Genomic DNA, 16878 nt, shown 5'->3' with positions numbered 1-16878 from the left:
ACAGAAGGTGCAACACAACAACATGAACGGTGATTGACACGTAGGTCGCCGGTAGAAAGTACGGGACTAGTGACATTGAGGCGGGTCACGTTGAGAAATCGGTACGCGACGAGCCAGTCAATCGGTACACACCGAGATGGTTTGCTCTCTCGCTAGATTCCCGCGAAAGCTCGGCGCGGACAACACGAAACAAGACGGCTGTTGTTGAACACCAGTTTTGCAACACGCGGAAGAGGCGATAACGACGGTAACAAGCGTCTTCGTTAGAAGGCCAAGGCGCAATCGGCAACCTCTCATCAGAAAGTCGCGCTGTTCTCCTCTCTCTTCTCTCTCGCGAATTTCTTTGCCACACTCGATTATGCACCTTGTTGATGATCCGCGAAAGAAGTCTCGGGAAATAACGTCAAGTACGTTATATGCGCATAGTTACATTCGCATAGTTAACGTCATAGTTGATGTATGTAACGAAATAATATTGTTCCCTTATTTCAAACATGATACAAAAAATAGTTCCCTTTTTTTAACTACTAATTTTAATAATAAACAATATTAGTAAAAAGAATATATTCCGAACATAATCAAATGTTATTTTTGTCATTTTTGTTTCACAACTTTTAAAAAATTACTCTTTTTTAATTATAATGATTTTGACGATTTTCCATGAAGCTAAGTTAGTCTACTTTTGATGATCAATACTCTGATGCTAACTCATTTAGGATGATAACTCGAACATTACGTTTTTTAAATTGTTGAAATAAGGAAGCGGTATTTTTTCTCAATCTAATATTATTATTGTACTTCGTTTCATTGCGAGTTTTTCATTTTTGAGATATTCTAATTCAGAGTGCTGCGATAATTAGAACGAATTTCAAGATAATCTCACACTCTTGAATCGAGTATCTCGTACTTTTCGGGACCTGGCATTCTCGTCGAAAGAATGCGCGCTTCTCGAGTGTTGGTCGGAAAGACGCGGACCAAACGAAGAAATCGCAACGAGCAAGAGAAGGATGTGAAAGGAGGAAGAAATGGAGGAGGTGGAGGAGAAGGTGGACCGTCGTCGTCGCCGAGGTCGCATAAATCGTCGTGAGTCGGATTCCGGGCAGCCGAACGCGAGCCGCCATTGTCCGAGACTTTTTGCTTCTCTTTCCCTACCAAGAGGGGGCTGCCGCTACGAAGCTGCACTCTTTGCATATGCTTTAAATATCGCCGCTCCGTGCGCTCGCTTTGAAGGCTCCCAGCACTACTCTCCTCTCCTTTCTTGCTCTTGTACGCGAAGAAAAGACGATGCGCGACGGTCTGGGAGGCGCGGGAGGATGAAAGTAGGAGGAATGAAAGATGAGGAACGTCGAGAGAGGAACCCCGAAGTTCGCTGACTGTCGACTCCTCTTGCAGCAATTGGAGGATTGCATTAGATGCATCGTGGCATCTGCGATTTGTATCCCACGCTGTTGCTTCGAAAGCGTCAGCGTGATTTCGTATCGAGGGGACATAAAATAGTTTCTCGAATTTACGATGGGATGTAGCCGCTATCACTACAGCATCCTGCCATCCTGAATTTCTGTCCGAATTTCCTCTAGTTAATGATGCAAAAAGTATAAATGAAAAAGGTGAAGGTGAGGGATGGAGAATCGAACATTTTGGAAACTATCTTTAAAACAACAAACAACTCTAATCTTATCCGCGCGACACATCGTTCGTCTTTAACGAATTTAACGATGACACCATAAAGATCAACGCCGTGCTGGCAAGTCGTTTAAGGCTGGTCATAAAGATACATCCGGATATAACGCGTGAAACGATCTGGCTGTAACGTTCCAGAATAGGTATAATCCGCCACTCTCATCGATGATAAAATCGTAAGAAGTGCTCGTCCGAGTTAATGATACGATACCTCACTACTCATTTCATCTTTATTGTTAATTATATTGCAATATCGTTCCATAATGTCTAACTTCCCTAAATATAACATTCGGTTAAATATTCGGTGAACAAACATATATCGAATTCGTCAATTTCGTAACATACATTCCTTCACGATCCAAAGCACGTCTCGTCGTGACGTACGTCGTCCCCTTTTCTTCACCACTAAATTCTACCGTTCCATTTCTCTTCTTCATTCTCATCTCGATCTTTAGCGGATCTCTTCTCCTCTTCTTCTCTCTCCACTCTTCGGCTGCTCTCTCGTGCACATCGTGCTTTCGCTGGACTTGCAAATTTCGCGCGGCTTTAGCCTCCTTGGAATCCGCGGCGAGCACGGTCGGCGGATCTCGCAGAAGAGAGGTGGTCCAACCTAAACCCGCGCCGAAAAGATTCGCGGATCGAGATAGCGTGGCCGCCGCCACACCGAGACGACGAATGCTCGCAGTCTGATTTGCGTAACGTTCTCGGAATTTCATGCTGCATCCCTTCGTCGACCATTCTTCGACTTCGAGTATACTAGAGACCCTCTAATAAGAGTCTGGACACGCAGTTTTGTATGCTGGATAATAGTTTTAATAAATCTGCGAGAGAGAAGGTCATATTTATTATTTTTTCTCTTTCTGTTCTCTCCCTCTCTCTCTCTCTCTCTCTCTCTCTCTCTCTCTCTCTCTCTCTCTCTCTCTCTATCAGGAATTTTTAAAACATGATGGACCAATCAAAAGCTTTCTCATGTCCAGACTCTTATACATATATATTAGAGAGTCTCTAGAAAAAAATATTTGATTGAATTAACTGGAATTCTGGTGGAAAATGGACGATCCAGATTTCTGGTTAAGTCTACTAGATTTCTGATTAAATCTACCGAATGTTGGTTGTTTCAACTAGGATTTTAATAGATTTAACCAGAAATCTTGTAAATTTAACTAGAATTCTCGTCCATTTTTCACCAGAATTCCAGTTAATTTAATCAAACATTTTTTTTCTATGTAGAGTATACTTCTGGTACCTTTGATTTTTCGCAGATCTTCCTTTCTATACTTCATTCTTCGCACACACACGAGGTCATTGTTTATCGCTATTGCTGCTGGAGTCCGATTGTTATTTAAAATTATGCGCACTATTATAATAATTCAACACACCACCATCTTTGTCCCCGAGGTTTTAATTAGTTCCTTTTGCGCACGTCCGAGTGGAGTCGAGGAATACAAAAGTTACGCGTAGTACACATGTAATTAATTCGCCCTGTCGCCGGCTTTATATCCAATGTTTTCATTACTTTCTTCCTAAGTGCGGCTGTCATGAGAAATAAATTTTTTTTCGTGCATGGGCCACGATTATCACCTGTATCATCTGTAATTGTACTCACGATATTTATCTTGAATATTATCAACTTTTTTCTTATATCATAATTTCTGCATGTTTGTCGTCCGCTAATTTATATCATTTTTTAATAGCAGATGTTCATTGCGGAAATCATTCACTGAAACAGACTATGTATTTCAACAACGGCAATCATTTATTAACGGTAAATATTATCGACTTTCTGCAAACTTTATTACAAAAACCTTTTGTCTAGCTCAGATTTTAAACGAATATCATTGGAATCCATTGATATCCCGTTTGTTTCCTCCATCGGAATGTGCTCTTCAAACGTGCGTGTCTCTTTTGGCGCTTCTTTCTTCTCTAAATTTATTTTACTATTGTTCGCCACATTGTTGCTATCTCTGGGAACGTATTGTTACTCGGGTCGCAATTCCGTTCTACCCCGCCAAGCGAGAGAATCTCGGAAAAGCGCCTTTGAACGTATTCCATCGTGGAAGTCATTCGCAGATCGGTGGAATTCGCAGATGCTCGCGAGATACACCGTGCTGCTTAGGTACGCTTCGCTATCTCGACTGTAGAAGCATTTGCGCGCGTGCACACGAACATACGTATGTACACGGAAATACACGTATACAGCCGCTTACACATCGTCGCCTTACCGCAATCGTTTTCAATCCAGTGTTGTAAGGCGGATCATAGTAAAAAAAGACCAGCGGGCATCGCAGAAATCTCAACCGTACTGCAACCGACATTATAGCTTTCCGATCTAGCAATCGCGTGGAGTTCTTGTCTTTTCCGGTATTCGTGCGCCGTTCAATTTAAACGCTATAGCGTGCGTGGCAACGCAACTAATCGATCCGAGAAGGTGGATAAGGAGACCGAGTTTTATTTTAAATTTCCGTTCCGTATTCCGTATTCATGTATAGGGAAGACCTTGAGGCACCATAGGTCATTGACTGTTTAAGGTAATCCAGAGTGTTTAGATTAAGGTAACTGGTATTAGGATAACTCCGACAAATATGCCGTAGAAGTCAGAAAAAATAGAAGGAATAGGGGTAATTTTCCCGCAACTACTCTGTTACATGCCTTTATGTTATATTGTGTTATGATTTCAGTTTCTTACTGTTAATATTAATGAATTATTGTGAGTTGAATCGATTTGTCACTATAAGTAGCGTCATCATAAATTATAATCTACATAAAATGATTACTGTAGGGCGCGTAAAGAGTCAAACATTACTTACTACACTACAAATAATCATCTATCACTTATTTTTTTATACATGTTTCATCATTTTCTGGTCTCTCTGATCTCGACAATATTCCTTCGAGTTCGTTGAAAAGCTGCATCGATTATCAAGATTGTTGTTAGAACTCAAAATCTCTCGCAACGCGCGAATCTTTTGAATACTCTTCTCTCGAATCCGCCTTACCATTATATCGTTGGAATTCGCAGATGTTCATGGATGTCTCGTACGATGAATTCTCGCGAAGGAACTGCGACTTCAACAATAATTCTTACTTGTATGAATCGATTTCAATTTCACGTTACAATCACAATAAAAAAACAATTGAAACGTCAAATCACGATTTTATAATATCTCTACAAACGAATGTGCAATAATAATATCATATGTTTACATTTAGTAAATATTTAGTTAATACTATTCAAATAAATATTTATTAAAATTTAGTAAATTTTTTTCAGTATACAGAATACGACAACATCAAACAGCGGAATTTTATTTCTTTCGCAAGAATTAATATCACTCACGTTTAATGGAATATTATAATTAGAACAATTCGTCTTCTTGATTTGTTTTATAGTGATTGAGAGGTACTGGTTGTGAGACATCCTGTAGATACGTTGATAACGTACATTGGTACGAAGGAAATGATACGAAAGGGTGAAGGGATAGAGCAGGATTCTCTTGGCTCCGTATTTCTTCGCATCTTCTATGATGCACCTTCATGACTCTTATCTCGCGCCTCGTTATCGCCGTTTACCATCGCACGAAGCAGTGTATGGAGTCTCCCTCGCGAGTATGTATGTATATGCAACCGTGCACATATACATATATCTTTATCCCACTCTTCCTACGGAACTTCGACGATCGGATCCCTCGAGCGGCTCTGTTACGTCTGGAATTTCGTCGGGCCGGCTGCGGGAGAATTACCATGGTGTAATCCTAGATGAGATTGTCCCAGGAGAAAAGAAACGAAGGGAGTGCGCGATAAGAGTGCATGTCGGTATTCGATCTCACTGCCGCGCCGGTCTTTTAGTCGGCGATGTACTCTGTGCAATCCAGTCTTATTGCGAATCGCTGGATCGTGTTCCACTTTCAGTTTACCTCAAACTGACACTTGAATCTAAGCGCCTCGATAATAGGTACATTCTGACTCTTCGATACCTTCAGTGACTTGATTTCGTTTTCTTACGTGTAAAGACATATAAAGAAATATTTAAGAGAAATACATATATAGAAAGGATGATTTTGCTGGTATAAAAATTTAAAAATTTAGCTAGATAAAGATGTGTAAATAATTTTATTGGATTATCAAAGGAATACGTAGGAATTTCAACTGTACTGAGTAATTTTTTCTACAAAAATTTGGACATTCTCATAATCAGCTTAAGTGTTTTATATAATTATTTTGACAATTCAACAAAATTATTTTCAGATTCATATCTAGCTAAATTTTTAGATACTTGAGCAAGATTATCCTTTTCAGGATATGTCAAATCCTGAAAATCTCAATTGTGATTTTCTTTTCGCTTCTTGTAGCATTTTTAGGCATAACGCTTATTTTAACGCTTTTTGCTGAAAGTATTAACTGCGTTCAGCAGAAAAAGCAGCTTTACAACTGTTATAAAATTTGTTAATATGATAGTCTTGCTTAGTTCCTCAATGGATCTAAATGTATAATTATATCAAAAAAAATTTACAACACTTATAAAGTTGTTTTTTCTGCTGAACGCAGCCATTCTTTACGATTTCCATTTTACCAAAGCAAGCAACGTCATTATTTAGATTAATCAACGTCGATACATCTGATTTTAATTTATTGTCGCGTCGCTGGAAACCAGGCGATATTGTATTGTCAACTTTCATTGTCTTGTCTCGATTATATACGTTTCTGAATCTCATCTAATACCTCTCCGGTTCTTCATCCTGTTACTTACCGGATGTACACTTAATTATTTAGTCGCGTCTTCACTTTAAGATGTCTAGCGCATGTACAAAGCTCTATTCATTTGCTCGGACAATTCGACACACGCGTTTTTGCGGTATTATATTGTGCGCTGCATGCACGCTATCGTAGCCAATTATTTGCTTTGATACAACAAACCTCCTATTGATTACGCGCAGTTTTCTTCAACGCTTCGAGCGCTTTAACCGTACTCTAAACTCTCCGTTGCGCTGGATTGCGCCGAATTATTGTTACAGAACAGGTTGTAGAAACATTTGCATACGTTGTATGGATTATACATATAGGTATCTTTATATTTGCGTAACACACTAGACATGGTATCTTTATGCTTGAGGGGGAGACAAACACAGTTGCAAGTGGATAAATGTGTCTCACCGCGGGAGGCAGATCTGAACGACATGCCAAACAAGTAGACAGACGTACCTGTAAGACGGATACGATCGGTCAGGCAGTCAATCAGTTAGATCAAAGTGTCAATAGACATCGTTATATCCTTCGATCGTTCAATCGCATTCTACGAGAGGTCTCTGTGAGAGACCGGCATGAAAGAGACGTATGAAAGAAGCTCTCTGAAGGTAAGAGAAGAGCCTTGGTTCACGTGTCGTAGATTGAGCGTTTTAAATTTCTTGCCAGTTTTCAATTACACGTGCACCGTGTAAGAAACGATCGTCCTCCCATTAACGAATATCATTCCGGCCGAGAGGATTGCCGCGCGACCTCGATGTTTAATGTCTCGCGGCCACGTTATAGGACGCCGATATAGCCGTAAACGGACGCACCGACGTTCGAAATGCGAGGAGCGGGGCAGCGGGTCGAAGGAGACGGAAGGATAGAAGCAACTGGAGGTTCCGTGATGGAGGTTTATGGTAAGAACGAGCGAGCGTGAGTGGAGGAAAGAGGAACGAGTCGGGACCCCCGTCAACGACAGCATACCACCGCCACGGTATCGCTTCTTCATCGCATTCATCGCGTCGCTCGACGCTACCACGACCCGCGACTAATCATCATTATTTAAGTATGAGATTGTTTTTCGCTGCGCGATGGCGGCGGTGGCTGCGACGAGTGTCGTGGCGAACTCGCGGAGACATGTATCGATCCTCGATGATGTCCTCCTCGGCGCCTCCGTGACACAATCCCGTCGAGATTTCAGAACGTTTCTCCATCAGATGCATTGCATCGAATTCTTTCTTTAATTTGTATTTCCCGAGATTTTATCTTTTCGTTTCTCTCATTAGGGTGCCTTTTTATGCTAACGTTTTATGCTCATTTTTAGTATCAAAAACAGGTCTGGTCAAAATTGATGCTTGATATTCATCAGTTTTCATCACATGACTTATTTTGATTCTGTAAATGAATGTCGAACATGAAAAAAACATAGATCTTTTTTTTTTCCAGAAGTTTCAATCAATAATTGTCCGTGGCGTGTCTGTCAGTTTCTATCTATAAGTAGCTTCCTTGAGAATTCGCGAGTTTCTGTAGGTTCTGAGTTTTATAGTGCTCGCCATACAACTGTTCTGGAGCACCGTTACGACCGCGATACCAGGAGATGCATTCAGATCGGAGGCCAAGCGATAATTATAGTCACGGCAAACGATTCAATGGCCGTTCATGCTGTCCGCAACTCGACATTTCTAAGCATATTTTCGAAATTTGATTACGCGCCGTTCCCTAATTAACGAGATACTTAATTTCTCATTCGGGTCTGGCGCCTGACTCGACGGATCATTTTCGCGCGGCCGCGCTATCTCGATCGTTAGCCACAAGCCCTACCACGGGCCCTACCGGTCCAATTAAAAATCCGCCGATTTATGCAAACGATCGGACTTTCATTCGAAAACCTGGCTTGACACCGGACATTCCACGCTCTCTGCGGGAATAATCGATTGCGCTTGAAGCTGTGCGAAAAGCTGTTGCAAAAGCGATGCCCCGTTACATACGTAATAAATCGCGATTATTCTCGCTCCTTTTTGTTATTCCATCGTTACCGGCTATGAAAGTTCTACTGGCGATTTGTTGACACAACGATTATCTATTCGAAGAAGTTTTATGATAGATCGAGATGGTGAAGGTATTTAAATGCTTGGCAAATATTTTGTACTCTCGAAATTCAAACACAAAGAGACCGATTTTGCTGGAGTATCTAAAAATTTAGCTAGATATAGAGATCCTAAGTGAAAAATTGCCTTTCAACATCTCTCGGTTTCAGTTCATAAGGCACCCAATATCCTTATTTTTCAATTATTCCCATAGCTCTCAATCGTGCAGAAACGGCTTATTGAGTTACTCCCAATGATTCTGCAAGCTCCTCTTGCGTTTGATTCTGATCTTCTTCGAGTAATGCCTCTAATTCTTTGTCTTCGAATTTTTTTGGCTGTCCAGAGCGAAGCTTGTCTTCAACGCTGAAATCTCCATCCTTGAAACGTCGAAACCATTCCCTATATGATTTATCAGTTGGAGCAGTGTCATCATAAACTTCGACAAGCGTTCGATGAGTTGCACTTTTCTTCCAATTAAAGCAGAAAATTAGAACCTCCCAAATGCTGCTTGGTTAACACAAAATTCGACATTTCAAACACAGTAAAAATCAAGGTTTTTGTATGAAACTCAAAGCGATATAAACTGAATATTATTAGCAGATGTCTAACCTCTCTGAAAACGCCAAAAGCTGTCACTATGAACCATTCACAACAGCCGGAGCCATCTTTGGAAAACGGACCGAACTAATACTTTATACTCCCAATACAATAATTTTATTAGATTATTAAAATAATTACATAAGAATCTTAAGGGTAATTAGCAATGCTGCCAAAAATTTTGACATTTTAACAATCAATTAAGCGTCTTACATAATTATTTTAAAAATTTCACAAAATTTAGATTTAGATGTAAATTTAGCTAGATACATATCTGAAAATAATTTTGTTGGACTGTCAAGATAATTATGTAGAAATAATTATGTAGTGCGATGAGCGATGCTACAAACAGTTTTGGCACTCTATCAGTTAATTTGATTATTTTAATAGTGCCACAAAATTTACTTTTAAATTCGTATCTAAAGATTTAACTAGATACAGATCTGAAAATAATTGTATTGGGCCATCAAAATAATTATGTACGATAGCTCAAGCATGATAAACAATGTTGCAAAAATGTCAATATTCAAGCAATCAGTTTAAGCATTTTATAAATCTACATAATTATTCTGATGGTCCAACAAAGTTATTTTCAGATTTGTATCTATCTAAATTTTTAGATACTTGAACAAAGTCGTCTTTTCCTTGTACTACCTACTACTTGACAATAAATGCTGAAATTTATTTTAATGTTTCGACATTAGAATAAAAGAATTTATGTATCGTTCTTATCTTTGAATAGCGAATATTGTGAAAGAGCATTTCGCGCTGATATATCCGTATTTAGAAGAACGAGATGGCTCGTAATTTGATCCGTTACGACCGCGGGATGGACGTCGTCGTCGAGATGCGGAAGAGAGCGGAAGGTGTTGAAGCGACAAAGTATTCACCAAAGATGACCACAAGCTACTCCCGACGATCATAAACGTTCGCCATTTGCGTCGTCGTTTGGCACCGCCCTTGAGTGAATCGACCGGCTTCCTCGACTGGGACGGACCCGTTACGAGCTAATTAGTAAAATAAGAGAAATCATCGGCTCAAGTTACATGGCGTTGTGTCGACCGCGTAGGCATGAGGGATCTCATGCTGCGAGATCTTCTGATCATCGATCTGTGATTTATCACGTGGTGTCGCGGATGAACGTGACATTTCGTCCTCGCGTGCGGCTTCTGAGCGTGATAAGTAATTAATACCGGCCGTGTATTTCGCGATAAATACAGTTCAGTCTGATGTGGATTGCGTTTATCACACGATAAAAACAAGGGAGAAGGAACATCCTGGAGAAGACATTTCTCCTTCGAAATGGAAACGACTTGACATCTCGAAAAGATGCTGAAGTAATTCTAATCGATTTGTGAGAGACACAGTAATTATTTTCTCGCTTGACGATTTCTTGCAGTGACACGGACATGTTCATGTATAATGTACAAAAGTAAGTGCAAATTCTATATGGAGTGCGTTCACTTGACGCTCACAGTTTAACATTTGATAAACAACAAGGATAAAATGATTCCGTGAGCGCCAAGTGGAATAACGCAGCCAATTTTATAATCATGAGATGTATCAATATAGCAATTCCAGCGGTGTACTAATATAATTAAAAATCAATAATTAGTTTCGAGTAAATACACAGTTTCGTTTAGACATTTAATCACTGTTACTGGTATCGTTCAGATTATTCTACAAGAAGAGTGGAAGACAAGCTCCTATTTGATGCATTTTGCCATGTAGGATATACTTCTTAATGTTTGCGAAATATTCATAAGGCTTGCGAAACATCCCGTGTACACATTTTATCGTTAATAGTTATCAGTCAGCTAAAGCGGCGGAAGGAACTGAAAAGTTTCTTACGGGAAAAACGCTAATAGCGCGTTATTAAATCCCGCAAGAAGCGACGCGGGAGATCTCATCAAGAGCCGTCTAAACGTGAGTCGATCCACGCGGTGTGATACGCGAACGCAGAAAAACTCCATTACGTATAAAGCGAGAGGGGAGGGAGGTAATCCGGAACGTCCAGTTTGGCGTCGTGATTGAAAGTTCGTGTGGGTAGACATCTTGATTTCAATATAACGACTCCACCACCGATCGCAATCACTTTTTACTCGGGTTTCTTGCGCGACACACGCGCGCGCGTTTAGCCGTTCAGTCGCGCAACACGAATATCATTGGCGCGCACCAAAGTGAATAATCACCCCCTCGGCTCGCCAGCAGCCGGTTACAACGACTCTGCCAAAGAGACTTTCAGTTAAACGAGATTGCACCTTGCACGCCACTAGCCACGCAACTAGACGAGAAGCTCGCGTTTTCTGTATACCCTCGCGAACCCGCTTGACGCGATTATTCATGAATACGTTTCGTCGATTAATCAAGAGGGCGCGTAATTGCGAACACGCGTCAAACGTCGCTCGCGAACCAGACGACCGTGACATCGGGGCGTCTTTTTACGCGCCCTGATCGTCGCGCGGAAGCGAGAGAAGGATCCCCGCCATTGGAAATTTACGGTATATGCGTTGCACCGCGAAAGAGACCGCGGCGTAATAACGAAAAACTGGTGCTGTTTAATGACGAGCAATTTGTTCCCTACATTAGATCACTCCGTGAAGACACGCGTTTCTGACCGTGCGTACATAAATTGCGGGTATGCCTACGAATGAGACAGATAATGAAGATGGGTAATTAGTCAACATTGCGTTTCTACGACCATGTTAAAATCGTATCACGTGTCCAGCAGACACGTACTTTATTTAAAGAAATGATTGTCGGAGAGATGATTAATGAATTGTGTTTCGTGCACGAGTAATTGTCGGTCAACCTAATGGAAGATCACCCTTCGTTTTTCCTTCCGCATTTATTCTCTAAATCTGAATCAGTGGATAATCACTGATATCAATATCAAATATGCCACTGATAATCAGTGAATGAAATGTGGAATTCCTAACTTACCTAATCTTTAGTATGTGATCTAACTAACCTTGTTTTAGTGCTTAAATTCAATAAATATGGTATTGGGAAATTGAAATTAACGTACAAATATGAGTATTTTAGTTATATAATGTTCAAACATCTTCTTTTTTTAGTTAAACTTCACTGACTATCAGTACCAAGTACGGCATTGGGTAATTAGTGACTATCCACTAATTCAGATTTTGAGAATAGACAATTAACGTTGCTCGATTTGCTCCCACCGCGTATTGAAAATCGCAATATCGTGGTTCATCATGAGATTTCTATTAACGTGCGACCATCGTGCGTTTGCTACATCACGGGATATTTCCCTGTGACACGACGACTTAATTTCAATGTATCCTCCCGGCAGCAATTAGAAGTTTTGCTTCGATACAGCTAGTATCGCTGCCCACACTGCACGTACACACACACACACACACATACACATACACACACGTGCAAGTATATATCGTAGTGACACATGTAGCCTCGGGAGCATTATCGAAGAGAAATAAATAGTATCCTGCTACTGCAATTGCACGAGCATCCTCGATCTTCGTGTTCGTCATCATCATCGTCGTCTTCGTCGTCGTTGCCGCGGTACATCGTGCATGTGAGAACGGCCCAGATGAAAACAGGACAGGATCAGCAGAACGGAGATAAAGCGAGAGAGAAAGAGAAAGAGAGAGAGAGAGAGAGAGAGAGACGAGGAAACATGAAGGAACGAGTGGGGCCCAAGAGTCAAGGAACTAGAAATGAATTCCATTTGCGATTGGGAGGGGAGGACCGTGAAGTGGAATAGAACGGGATGAAAGGATAGAAGAGGACAGAGCAAGAGGGACTGTCACGAAAAGTAATAAGAAGAAAAGGTAGAAGAAAAATTCATGGGGAACAGGATGAGGAGGTAAAAAATTGGAGAAAATTTCGAAAAAAAGTTGTACATTTATTGTGTACCGGCATTGTTTAGGATTGATGACAAAAGAAGGAAACTGTGGGATTATCTCGACTGCTTCGTACTGTCAATATGTAGAAGTTGGTATGCAAGAGGTGCATCGCGCACGTTTACGCACGCGCGGCGATTGCGCCAACACGCATGCCGTGAAAGCAGGATATGCTGATCAGTAAACATTGACCGCTACCTTCGCCATTCGCGACTACTTGTTGATGCAAAAAGGAAAGGAAACTCGCAGTAACGTCTACTCATAGCGCAACGCGCGCTACACTGTCGCTTGATTTCTCCTCGCGCGCGTTTCTGATATCCAGACATTACAGATTTTTGCTGAGCGTCGTCATCTCAAATTTCCGCCGGCTACCGAGAGATTTCTCGGTATAGAAATCCGACGGAATGTCTCGTTTTACCTCTTCGTGCGGAGAACGCATAAGGGCGAGAATCAGTAATGAGTGCGTTACGGGTTTCTTCCCTGCCCCGACGTCGCCGGCAAAAACTCGCTCTCGATTCGATCCACGATGCCGGAGGACGAAGGATGCGAAGAGGAGGTCGGGAGAATCCAGTACTGGACCGGCGATCTTCGCGAATTAATCAAATACGCGAGCGATTTGTCTTCGTTACACCCACGTGGGCACCCCGGGGGGACGCGTGTGTAACTGGGGTGACGAAGCCCTCGCGAACAACTGGCTTCGGTGGGGGAAAAACGCGACTACATGTGCACCGTATACGATGATGATTTTTAATAAAAATAATGTTCTATGACGAAAATCATCGCGACGATTGAAGATTTATTTATACAATATCTTTATTTGAGGAGCAGACTTTCAAAATGCGTTTGTGTTGTCCAAAATTTCATTTTTTTTAATTAGAGATGGCATAGTGTTCAGTGTAAAATTGAAATCACTAGATTTCTAAAGTACCGCAATTGATTTCAGAAATGTCGTGTCAAAATGACCGAAGTACACATAGTACACGATTTCAAGCATGGTGGTTGGTGGTTTATCTTTTGAATGTACTTACTTCCCTTCGTGCACTTTTATGCACTAAACTTCTACAACAAATAAACCTGTATTAAACTATTAAACTAAATAATACATAAATTAAGCATTTATACATCTTTTTTTGGTCATAAATAATAATTAATTAATTAATTATAATTAAAAATGCATTTATTGCATTTATAATAAACTATAATATTTAAATGATATTGAATTTTTGGTGTAAGGTAAAAGTTCGAATTGCAATATTTTGCATTCGTAGGAAGAATGCACGATTTGTGCACTTTGATTTTATTATGTCTTAAGATTTATTGCCAAATATGCGTATCTTAATGGCTAGCTTTCTCGCCACGGCGGCTTATACGGCGGGAAGGGACACAGATTTGTCCGGCGTGTCATACCCTTCCGAAGTCGCTCGTCGAAATCCTTTTGCACGGGCAGGATACTCGAGCGGTATCTCGGCGTATCGGGATGCGGAGTAAATCGTAATTATATACGGGGAGTAGTACAGGATCGGCGGACCCTCCTCTCGCGGCGGAGAGCCCGTGGAAAAAGATCACGCGGACGTTTAATAACACGGGTACCGAATGCTGATGGGTAGAGGTATCGCGGTGGATATAAAACGCGTACGTCTTCCAGACCAGTCTCGCGGTACCAACGCATTCGCGTAATTACACGCGCGCCGCGCGTATACGTTCACGCAAGAGCATGGTGTTTCAATCCTTTGCACATATATTTTACGAATGAGCCGATCCGAGCCAAGTATGCGTACCTGTCGTACACACATACGCATGTCCTGTCCGCATCCCAAGTGTATGTCCGCGTATACAGGGTGTCTGACCGGACAATCTTTCGGATATTAATAAAACGAGCTGAGAATGATGAAGATCGTATCAATGTCCCGACATTTAAATGTTCGTGGAATTTAGCGTTGCGAATTAAGAGATTTCCTCGCCGCTCAGGTCCCGTAATCATTTTGTTGCAATTCTCAAACAAAATATGAAATGTACCCCAAAGTGCTGATCAAGGTATTCGGGCTGTTATTTGCGCAAATATATACATATATACACACATATATATATATATATATATATACATGTGTGGGAGGGAAGTACGCATCTTCCATACTGTCACATGCATTGAAGCGAAAGAGGAAAAGGATGAACAAGTTGGATCGAATATAAATAGCGATCTATAAATTATGCCATCCACGTACGCGACCGAGTAGCGATCCTTAAGGCATTGGTCGAACAGTCAACGTCACCCAATATCACTGACGATATTCGATGTAGACGACACAGACATCGTCGACATCTATGACGGCAACGCAGACGTCACGAATTACTGTGGAAATAAAATGGACGACTATTTCTCGAATCGACTCGAGACGATATTTCCCGTCTACCTGGTTTTTCCTGTTGTATCGCGGAGAAAAACTTGATCGAAATCGATGAGAGACAATCTCATCGCGGTAAATCTCACGGCGGATTTGTCGAAACGCATCTAGGAAGGGCACATCCCGGATGCGAGTGATCGCAGTTTCCGTTTTTGGCCCAGACTACGTGCATCCGATCGATCGATCAGAGCAATTATCGATACGCGTGCTGATGCGTACTTTACCCGTTGCATGTGTATGTGTGTGTACGATGAGATACGTCTGTAATTGGATGTGGCCTCGCGACGTGTTTTCGCGGCGCGTCGTCGGATAACACAGAAAGTCCATACGGGCGTAATAAATTGCCGTTAAACCGGATTTCATACATCATTAATAAAACGGTTAATTACCGATTACGAAAAGTAAACCGAAGTGACGCTTTTTCATCAATTTGATTAAGATCCTTTTTATGTCGAAATGACGTGCGTTAAAGATACGCCTTTGACTCAATATTGACAAACTAATGATTTTGAGAGGGGTCTCCCTCAAATAAGCTGTCCAATTATACAAGCATCATCTATCAAGTGGCGAATCAGAGACACGTTCCGACGCGACGCGTTAGATCTGAACGGACTACCGGATATCTCGCAGTGTATCACGCAACTTTGATATCACGATGTCTCCAATTTTGTTTCCCTACAAACATAGAATTCGTAATTCTTGGGAAAATATGGCAATATAACATTTCCAGAAAATCAGGGAAATCAAGGAAATGTCAAAAATTGAAAACGATCAAGGAAATCAGGAAAAAATCGAGGAATTTTTTGAAAAATTTTGGAATATTAACTTAACAATTAAATGCAAGCAGTGTCTGCAACATTAATAGCAAATAATATTGCTATGTTAAATTGCATATCTCAACAAAATATTTGATTTGGTTTCCAAGTCAGAACAAAAATACAAAAAATTTCAAATTGTTATTGAAAGTATCAGGCAAAAAAAATGAAATTTTATCTGGAAATTAGAAAAAAATAATAGAATTTTAATATGAGGAATTTGTGATAATCCTACATGGGCGTGCAAAACTGCCGATCCTCGTTACGCTGAGAAAATGCTCACGCTGCTTAAACCGTTCATCACGGAATTGTATCTGCTAGCGGTAATGACCGGCCAATTTGGCTATTAATTGATTCCGAGGCAGCGGGACTGGGCGGTACCGGTTGGCTCGCGCGAGGAGGTCGAGCGAGGTCGATGTCGTGGAATCGATAAATCGCCATCATTCATCCGTCGTTGCTCGTTCGCTCTCACGTGCGTGTTACGGAGCACACGTGCCCCGCTTGTTCTTGCCGTACACGGCGAACGATCGATACCCGGTATCATCGTACAAACGCAGACCGCGGGCCATCTTGCTCTCGTCCGTGTGCAACCATCGCCGAAGATCTACCGTGAGATCGTGCCGCCGATCAGACACGATCCTTCAAGCGCAACGCTCCCCGATCGTAACCGTGACGAATGAGATCT

The 16878-nt window shown here is 41.3% G+C and overlaps 1 protein-coding gene across 1 annotated transcript in view; it reads left to right on the top strand.

Moving 5' to 3' along the window:
• The window catches only part of ds (dachsous cadherin-related 1), a 377057-nt gene that overhangs the window by 319437 nt on the left and 40742 nt on the right, over positions 1 to 16878 (top strand). The window lies entirely within an intron of this gene.

Source organism: Acromyrmex echinatior, chromosome 14, assembly GCF_024713525.1.
Source record: "Acromyrmex echinatior isolate Ae372 chromosome 14, ASM2471352v2, whole genome shotgun sequence".
In the NCBI taxonomy this organism is placed as follows: Eukaryota; Metazoa; Arthropoda; class Insecta; order Hymenoptera; family Formicidae; genus Acromyrmex; species Acromyrmex echinatior.
The sequence above is the reverse complement of the archived record's forward strand: the minus strand, read 5'-3'. Positions and strand labels throughout refer to the sequence as shown.